Here is a 10,773-nt window from a genome sequence, read left to right as displayed (position 1 = left end):
TGGTAGACTGCTGGAGGCTCCGGCACCCCACACAGAGCCAATACACCTTCCTCTCCGGGGCGCATGGTAGCCTCTCTAGGATTGATTACCTGCTCACTCTGGCTGCGCACGCCTCATTGGTATCTGAGGCCAGGCATATGGCGCGGGGCATATCGGATCATTCGCCAGTATGGGTCCAGCTGGATGTCGGGCGCGAGGGAGGGGGCAGGGTTGCTCCTATTAACCCCTGGTACTTTCGTGACCCCAAGATGCGCAGTGCGCTGTTGAAGACAGTTGATCACTTTTTTAAGGACAACCAGGGGTCCGTTGACTCGGCCGTGTCGTTGTGGGAAGCATTTAAGACCGTGCTGAGAGGAGAGGCCCTCTCCTTGGTAGTGGCAGCCAAGCGGCGGAGAGATGGCGAGGTTATGCAGGTTGAGGGGGAGATCGCGGCTTTAGAGGTGGCCCTGGAGGGGGAGGTTACAGAGGCCTCACTGCATGAGCTGAGCTTGAAGCAAGCCGAATATAAGGACCTGGTGACGAATGCTGCCAAGACCCTCAGTAGGGAACAGCAGGGCCGCCTGTATGATGTTGGTGATAAGGCCGGGAAGCTCCTAGCTTGGCTGGACAAAAAAAGAACAGGTTAATAGAGTGGTGCCGGAGCTGACGAGAGAGGGGGGGAGAGGTGGTTGTTGACCCTGAGGGGATAGTACAGTGTTTTTCGGATTATTTCCGTATGGTTTATGCCTCAGTTTCGGATAGGCCGACCGAGGACTCGCTTGACCTCCTGCGGGACATCGCTCTGCCCTGCCTTTCTGACGTAGATAGAGATGACCTCGATGGAGACATAACGGTCGATGAGGTGGCGGGTGCCATCCGTGCGCTGAACTCGGGTAAGGCCTCAGGCCCTAATGGTTTGCCGATTGACTTGTATAAGCTGTTCCCGGATAGGGTTGCCCCTCACCTGCGCGCCATGTTTGTGGAGGCGCGGGGGGGCGGGTCCCTTCCGTTGGATCAGAGACTGGCGACGATTGTTGTAATACACAAGGAGGGTAAACCCCGAGATAAGTGTGCCTCCTATCGGCCAATATCACTCCTTAATGCTGAGCCGAAAATTCTGGCTAAAATTCTGGCAGGCCGCTTGGTCAGGGTGCTCGGAGACTTGATCCATCCGGATCAATCTGGCTTTATCCCGCACCGTAACACTGCGTTGAACCTTCGGCGCCTCCATGGAGTGATTGCCAGGGCGGGCACGCTCCGAGAACCAGCTATTGTGGCATCTCTTGATGCCACGATGGCTTTTGATACGGTGGAATGGGCATATCTGTGGGCTGTGCTTGCCAAGTTCGGCTTTGGCCCTGGTTTTTTGAGCTGGGTGAGGTTGCTTTATGAGGGCCCCCTTGCGAGTGTTGTGGTAAACGGGCGGGCGTCGACTCCGTTCCAGCTTGGGAGGGGAACTCGGCAGGGGTGCCCCCTGTCGCCTTTGTTGTTCGCCCTTGCCCTCGAGCCGCTGGCGGCGTGGATACGCTGGCATCCAGATATACATGGACTTAGGTGGTCGCCCGAGCACGAGGACCGTATATCGCTCTATGCCGATGACATCCTGTTATATCTCGCCTCGCCCAAGAACTCGCTTATAGTGGTTTGTGACGTTCTGATGTCCTTTGGCAGGAACTCGGGTCTCGTCATCAATTGGAGTAAATCGTATTTGTATGTTCTGAGCGGCGAGGTTCCGCCTGTCCCGCGAACGTGTTCGATCCGGATCGCCCAGCAGGGCTTTGTGTACCTGGGGATTTTTATCTCCACTGACTCCACCCTGCGGTATGAGAGAAACCTGCTCCCCCCACTGGCGCGTTTGCGGCGGGATGTTGCGGGCTGGCGGAAGCTGCCGCTCTCCCTCGTTGGGCGCGCCGCCTTGTTTAAAATGATGTCTCTCCCCCGGTTCCTCTACGCCTTGCAGAATACCCTTGATTGGGTACCGGCCAGTTACTTCCGGGAGGTTGAAAGCCTCCAACGATCGTTGTTGTGGGATGGACGGCCGCGCATAGCGATTGCTAAGTTGACGCTTCCGTGGTATGACGGGGGTATTGCGCTTCCGGACATTCGACGCTATTATTGGGCCACCCAGTTGAGCGCGATTAATCATGGTTTCTATGGTCCGTCTCTAAGCCCCGGCTATGCCATGGACCGATGGTTACTGCGCAGCGGTAATGATCATAGAGCGTTGTACTCTCGGACGCTGGATTCGTCCCTCACGGGGCCCACTGGGGTGGCGGTGCGCGTGTGGAGGTTGGCGACTGACTCGCCGGGCTGGAAGGATAGGCTCACCCTAGCTACCCCGTTGTTTGAATCTGAAAAATTGGGGAGGCTCTGGCATACGAAAGGTTTTGATAAATGGGACTTGATTGGAATCTCCAGGGTTGGAGATTTGCTGATTAAGGGGAGGGTGAAGTCCTTTGAAGAGCTGCAGCAGGAGTATGATTTGGGGAAATCAGAGTTCTTCCGCTATGTTCAAGTGCGTCATGCCCTGCGGTCAGTCCTCGTAGACGGTGAGAAGGTGCCTGAGTCCTCTCCATTGGAGGATCGGATCCTCGACGGCCATATGCCGGAGAGTACGATTTCTCTCATATATAAGAAATTGATAAATGTTCGGGCGGACCTGCTATTGGGGCTGAGGGACCAGTGGACTAGGGACGGACTCGAACTGGATGACGAGGATTGGCAGTCTGCGGTCTCCTCTCCTAAGGAGGTCGCGATCCCATCACGTCTGAGGCTGGTGCAGCTCAAAATACTCCACAGAACCTATGTTACGGGGCCAAGGCTGGTTCATATGGGATTTTCTGAGGAGGGTTTATGTAGGAGGGGCTGCGGTATGGTGGGCACCTTTATGCATATCATTTGGGAATGTGGCGTTATCATGGAATTCTGGAGGAGAGTCCATACGGTGATGGGGGAGGTGACGGGCATTGTTATGCAGCCGGAGGCGCGGTGCTGTCTTCTGAATGTTTGGGGGCCTACCGATCACGATGAGGCACAGACCCTGTGGGTGACTCTGGGTAATATGGTGGCTAAGCGAGACATCGCGCGCCTGTGGGGCTCTGCGGGTCCCCCCACATTGACTGCGTGGAAAGAAAACATGGACTGGAGTATGCTAAGGGAAAAGACAGTATATTGTGCTAGAGGGCGCCCCCGGAAGTGGCACGCCATTTGGGGGCGGTGGAACCAGTATAGGGGGGGCATATGTCTTGCCCCTGATTTGGATCCCCCCGATGAACAGCTCTCTCCTTAACATTCTTTCCAGCTTTTGTATATGTATCTGATTGTTAGTTGACTTTTTGGGCCTCTGCTTTTCCCCCTTTTTCCTCTTAACACAGTATTGTGACTGTTAGACGAGGGGGGTCTGCTCTCCCCTGAGGGGCAATCACCAGTGGTATTCAGTGTCCTTCGCCTTGCTGGGGTTTTGTGTGAGTCTGTGTTTATTTAAAACAGAACCTTTTCTGCTTCTCCTTCTATGCACTGTGGACGTTTCTTTGTTCTGCTTTCTCAAAGCTGCCGAACCTCCGGGATGTCGGCTGAATAGCTGTGTCCATGTTTTTGAAGAATAAAGGTTTTCCAAAAAAAAAAAATTATAATAAAAATGTTGCATAGCATAGTGAATACAAATAGTATTCACACTACAACAAGTGCAAAAGTATGGAATATGTTGGATAGCGGGTGGGTACAAATTACTATTCCCACTCCACTGAGTGGAACATTAGGGAAAGTGTTGGATAGCGGGAGGGTGAAAATTACTGTTCCCACTCCAGAAAATGAAACAGTAGGGAAAGTGTTGGATAGCGGGAGGGTAAATATTACTATTCCCACTCCAGTGAGTGGAACAGTAGGAAAAATGTTCGATAGTGGGAGGGTAAAAATTACTATTCTCACTCCAGAGAATGAAACAGTAGGACAAGTGTTGGATAGCGGGAGGGTTAAAATTACTATTCCCACTCCAGAGAATGAAACAGTAGGGAAAGTGTTGGATAGCGTGAGGGTAAATATTACTATTCCCACTCCAGTGAGTAGAACAGTAGGGAAAGTTTTCGATAGCGGGAGGGTAAAAATTACTATTCCCACTCCAGAGAATGAAACAGTAGGAAAAGTGTTGGATAGCGGAAGGGTAAAAATTACTAATCCCACTCCAGTGAGTGGAACAGTGGGGAAAGTGTTGGATAGCGGGAGGGTAAAAATTACTATTCCCACTACAGTGAGTAGAACAGTAGGGAAAGTGTTGGATAGCGGGAATGTAAAAATTACTATTCCCACTCCAGTGATTGCAACATTAGGGAAAGTGTTGGATAGCGTAGGGTAATAATTCAGTAGACCCACTCCTACAATTTAATTAAAACTAATTAACAAATAATTAATTATTTTAATTTAATTTAACTCCCACTATTTTCCACTATAAACTTCACCTCCAATAGTCTAAAATATTAATAAATTAACATAATTAACATTTAATTAATTAGCTAATCACAATTAACAATAAAATTAATAACAATCATATCTAAATTAATTGATACAACAGTATAAAATAACTGATTAAATATTATATAAATATTAATAAAAAAGTATTTAAAATTAATAATTTATTACACACCGTACTCCCCTATAAACACTCAACACACTCCTAAAAAGTGTACATTATTAACATATTAATAAATTATTTATTAATAATTAATATGTAACTAATTACTAATTAATAAAAAATTACACAATTTATATAATTAGTAATCAATTAAAAACGTTTAAAATATTTAATACATTAAGTTAATTGCAATATTAATTATTAAAAATACATTATTAATTAATAAATTATACTTTTTTAAAATTTAAATTAAATTACTTCCCACCCTATTCCCCTATATACCCACAACCCACTACGGAACTAATATACGCAAAAAGTAATTAACAATATTAATTATTAAACAATAAATTATTAATTAATTATTAATTTTGATAATTTAAATTAAACTACTTCCCACCCTACTCCCCTATAAACCCACAACCCGCTACGGAACTAATATACGCAAAAATTAACATAACATTCTTTATCTTAAAAAAATTGTAACATACATGAAAAAAATATGATATACTTTTAACACATATACTAACATAATACAGTGATTTTTTTTTTTATAGAATGAAATTCGATATAATGACATTTGATATTACTTACCTTGGTGCCGATTCCGATCCGTTAAAAAAATTACCGTATGACTCGTATCCGTATTTTTTTACGGACGAATCGTACGAGTCCCGTACAACCGGTGAAGTATGATTTGTACTTTAAAAAATACATAAGAATCGTATCGGGAAAAGGTCTACGAGACATCCCCGGACAGTTTTGCATACGAGTCGTAAAACTGAAGTCCAAGCGCACAAGTCCGATCCGTACCGGCGTTCCAAATACACAAGCGTATGGAAAACGTCCCGTACGGAGCGAACTTTGTACGAGCCCTACCCCGGGTACACTTGTGCCCGGGGTACGAGTCGTACGGCCCCCCCAGCTTCCCCCCACCTGCGTATGTCCGCACTGTACCCCCCCACCCGCGTATGTCCGCACCGTACCCCCCCACCGTATGTACGGTCCGTACATATGCAAGGATTGGGGTACGCCTGGGGTATGGTGCAGACATACGCGGGTGGGGGGGTACGGTGCAGACATACGCGGGTGGGGGGGTACGGTGCGGACACACGCGGGTGGGGGGGTACGGTGCAGACATACGCACTGTACATATGCACTGTTGGCCTATGTACGGTGAGTACCCCAACAGCGCGTATGTACGCACCATACATATGAAATGTTGGGGTACGCACCATACATGATGACACGTACGATGTGGTTGATGGCGTGTACGTCACGTACCGGGCCCCCTTTTCGTCATGCATCGCAGCGTACTTAGCTTTTCCGGCACTTTTTGGCTCCAGTAAAAAAATAGCCGTGCGGAGTGCTGTAGGTACGAATCGTACTTGCTGGTCCGTAAAACGCTGCCTGACTCCGTGCGGACGTCGCGTACGCGCTGTCCAGGATCAGAATAGTAGGTATTTTTAAGCCGTGCGGTGTTTTTTACGATTCGTACGGAAATGGTATTTCTGTACGAATTGTACTTGCTGGTTTGTAAGGTGGATTTCCCGGGTACGAGTCGTACGGAGAATACGCTCCGTATGACCATTCGTACCCGGGTTTTACAGGATCAGAATCGGCACCTAAATGTCGATATTATTTTCAACTACATTACGTCTATTCTATATTCTGTTCTCTCGATATTTTGGAGTCGATATTGTGTCCTTTCGATATAAAACAATTTGATATTTAGTCTCATTACCCACAGATAGATGTTGAGATCTAGACGAGTGACGTCGAAAGAGACATCTTCCTCCCCAGGCATCAGAATTGTGCAGATAACACCAGATGGCTCTCCGGTTCCAGAGAAGCAAATGCCCACCGAGGAGAAAAGTAAGCGAATGGACTCCCTAGTAAAAAAGATGTGCAATACTTCTGCGACTTACATGAAGGTAGCCAGTGCCTAGGTGCTTTTAGAGAGGTATGATAGCGCTCTTTGGGACTCCCTGTCAAGATTCACAGAAAAGCTACCCAAGGAAGATCTTCAAGATTTCCAGGAAATTTTACAAGAGGGCGGCTTGGTAGCGGCAGCTGATACTTTGAACCTAGCAGCACATGGGTACTCCCATGGCATTTGCGCAAGGCGTTTCTCCCGGCTGCGGCTCAGGGGACTCAAGCCAGAAGCTCAGAGCAGGATCATAAACCTCCCCTTCAGTGGTAACTCCTTTTTTGGCACGCATGCCGAAATGGCCAAGATGAAGTCTGAGCTAGACACCTTGAAAGCAGTCGGTGTGGAAAAGCGGAAATACTTCCGGTGCAGATTCCGACCTTACGACCGTCTTCATTTTCAGGAGAGGGTTCAAACCCCTCACTAGTCGACACAACAACAACAACATCAATCCAGGTCGCATTATCATCAATGTTCACCAGGAGGAGGAAGAGGAGCGTCCATACCAGCATTCTCCTTGACTAAACCATTGGCAAAGCAATGAACATCTGCTTCCCCCATCCCTGTTTCCCACTCCGGTGGAGGGAAGTATCAAGGCTCACCTGGATGAGTGGAAAAAAGATCACAAGCCACACATGGGTGCTCAATATTGTGCACAATGGTTACTCAATCAGATTCAAGTCCCCACCTCTGACGGTTCCACCTCAGAGAACGTCTGTCCATCAATACCATTTACTTCAGACGGCGGTAACTATTCTGCTACAAAAAGAAGCCAAAGAGAAAGTTCCTTTGCCCCAACAAACGTCAAGAAATTTACTCCAGCTACTTCCTCATTTTAAAGAAGGGTCGAACCCGGGAGTACAGGTTCATACTGGTTTTAAAACTCTGAAACAAGTTCATCCGCAAGGAAAGGTTTAGGATGTTGGCACTGCAACAAAAGGGGACTGGATGTGCGCCATTGACCTTCAGGACGCATATTTTCATGTATGATTTTGAAAAAAAGATCGGAAATTCTTACGGTTCCAGATAGCGTCAGAGCACTTCCAGTACAAGGTCCACCCTTTTGGGCTCAAATCAACACCTCTCACATTCTCAAAATGCATGGCAGTGTTTGCAGCTTTTCTATGCAAACAGAAGATCTTCGTCTATCCGTATCTGGAAGACTGGTTGCTGAACGCTTGTCACCTGCTCTACTTCAGAAAGACCTTCAATGCTGCATTCGAGTGCTAGGCTGTTTGGACCTACAGGTCGACTACAAAAAGTCTATTCTCAACCCAACTCAAAGGATTGACTACCTGGGTGCGACTCTGGATACTGCAAATGCAAGCATGTGTCCTTAGGAGGAGAAGTGATCCTCAATAATCAGCAAGTGGCATATTCCCTTCCACACATTACACCCCACAGCCAGACAGGTATCCTCCCTCCGGGGCTCCAAGGTGTCCTGCATTGTCCCCAATGCCAGACTGCAAATGCGATCCCTCCAGTAGGCATAAGAGGCTCAGTAGTCACAAACCTCGGACCGCCGGGAAGACACAGTGACTCTGCCTCAGATGGCTAAAGATTGTGGATGAACGTTAAGGTAGTCGCTTTGTGAGACTTGTGTAAATCTGCCTGGCGCTAGCTGATGACGCTCGCTTCTCCACGCTTGTTTTTATCTTATTGATTGTCACTCTTGATATGTGTACACCAATTTAGTTTTAGCAGCAAAACTTAAAATACTTACAATATCTGCTGATTGCAAGAAAACTACCTCAGCCCCTCGTTTTCAACGCCGCAGCCCTTCTGGTTCGCTCCCCGGTCCACCACGGGTCCCAATCCCGATTGAGTGGAGGGAGTCTACTTCCGGTTAAGGTTGGCGGTCTAGTTTCCTCTTCTACTCACCACATAAAAGACAATGCAGAGCGGAGCGCGCAGCGGACGCGCTCAGCGGGAGCACCGGCGGCGCGCCAAAGGCATGTCCGTCTGCGCCCGTCCGCGCCAGACCGGGTGCAGGGCACAGGACCCCTGGCACGCTCCCCCCAGCCCCCTTACTTTACTCCAGGGAAAAACTGCTTCACATCAGGGATACCTCTAACATAACCTGTACCTACCCCATCTCCCCTGAAACACCCAAAGGAAACTGTCCTCATTGCTCATACAAACTTCCCCCAATGCTGAACAGCTCGCCACCCACAAGGAAGCAGCTTAGCATGGCTCTGTTGAACTGCAGATCTCTGCCAAAACATGCTGTAAAAATCTCCATTCTGTTACATGATACAGGAATAGATGTTCTGTTCCTTACAGAGACCTGGCTGTCACCTAACTCAGATCCTGATGTGGTTCAAGCGCTCCCCCCGGGCTACCTGATCCAACGCTTAGACAGATCAGGCAGCAAGGGCGGAGGGATCGCTATTGTCTACAAAGATCAATTAGTCTGCCGCATTCTAGATAGCCCCCTGTCAGATTGCAAAAACGTCCGTTTCTCTATTAAATTCACCCCTTCAATTACTTTTTCTGGTATCCTTCTATATCGCCCACCAGGAGCTCATGGACAATTCTGCTGCTCATTACGCGAATCTGTCCTAAACCTTGCAAGCACATCACCCAACTTCAATCTTCTCGGGGACTTTAATCTACACTTTGACGAGCCCTCGGACAAAGTGTCGGCTGACCTTACCCAGGATCTTGCAGCCTAGCAGATGAATCTTAAGAACCACCTCGCCACCCATTCGAAGGGCCACCTTCTCGACCCTATTTTCTCAAATATCGTAGAATTAGAAGGAATGGATCCCATCCCCCTCCCCTGGTCAGACCACTTCTTAATCCCTTTTTCATGGCACCCTTCCTCCACGCACACCCACCTACTGTCATCTCGCACCTTGGTCGCCACTGGCCAAAGCTTAGCATTGAGGATTGGACCCGTGAATTGGAACGGACCTTACCTACCCACGACCCCGATCCCGCAACTGCCATTAGAAAGCTCTGCGCATGGATCGAAAATTCACTAAATGCGGTACTTCCTCGTAAAAGCAGTCTACATAAAGTCGGAACCAACAAATTCCCCTGGTTCGCCCCCGACCTTCGCAAACTGAAACAGCAATGTAAAAAATTGGAACGAGCTTGGAGGAAAGACTTCTCAAGTGAGAAAAAAATCAGCCTATAGAAATTCCATTACATCCTACAAAGCAGCTCTTAGGGCAACACAGGCCACCTACTACGAGGAAAAAATTCAATCATCCTCTAACTCCCCCAAAGAAATATTTCGGATCGTAAAAAAACTCCTACGAACTCCCGATCCCCCTCCTGCCGCCGACCCTACCGGCAGGCTTTTTACTAAAATTAAAAATATCCTCAACCTTCTCCCACCTATTAAAACTGATCAAATCCCCAAACTCCCCGAATTGGAACCTCAGAACAACACCAGTCACCTCGAAGCATATGCCCCTCTCTCTGAGGAACTCCTACCCCACATCTTAGACTCAATAAAAAGCGGCTCCCCAAGTGACCCTGCCCCTTTTAATATTTTGAAACTAGCAATGCCCACAAACATCACTCCCATTACCAATTTAGTCAATGCCTCCCTAGCCTCAGGCATAGTCCCTCCGGACTGGAAAAATGCCATAGTGAGGGCACTTCTAAAGAAACCTCACCTGGATCCCACAGAATTGGGCAATTATCGCCCCATCTCCCTGCTCCCCGGCATCAGCAAAGTAGCAGAAAAATACGTCAACCAAGCACTCTCAGCGCACCTCGAGACCTTCAATCTGCTCCACCCCTCCCAGACCGGCTTCCGCCCTGGTCAGGGCACTGAAACTGCACTAATAGCGGTGGTGGAGGAGTCACGAAAGATTCTTGATGCAGGAGGTTCCTCGGCTATCATCCTCCTAGACCGAAGTGCAGCCTTTGACACGGTGAACCGCCGTATTTTGATACACCGGCTCAAAAATGTGGTAGTGACAGGCAAAGCCCTGTCTTGGTTGGAATCATTCCTGGAAGAAAGATTCTTCCAGGTATTTGAAGGTAACATCCGGTCCCAACCAGTACCTCTCCTATGCGGGGTACCTCAGGGCTCCTCCTTGAGCCCCACTCTTTTTAATGTATATATGTCCCCACTATCACAGATAGTTGCCCCTTTTGAAATCCAACTGGTCACCTATGCGGATGATACCCAGCTCATTGTAGCCCTGAACCAGGAAGATCAGTCCTCGACAAACCTCTGCTCATGTCTTAAAGAAGTCACCAGCTGGATGAGCTCCTCCCA

The sequence above is a fragment of the Triturus cristatus genome, chromosome 1_1, assembly GCF_964204655.1.
Source record: "Triturus cristatus chromosome 1_1, aTriCri1.1, whole genome shotgun sequence".
Classification (NCBI taxonomy): Eukaryota; Metazoa; Chordata; class Amphibia; order Caudata; family Salamandridae; genus Triturus; species Triturus cristatus.
The sequence above is the reverse complement of the archived record's forward strand: the minus strand, read 5'-3'. Positions refer to the sequence as shown.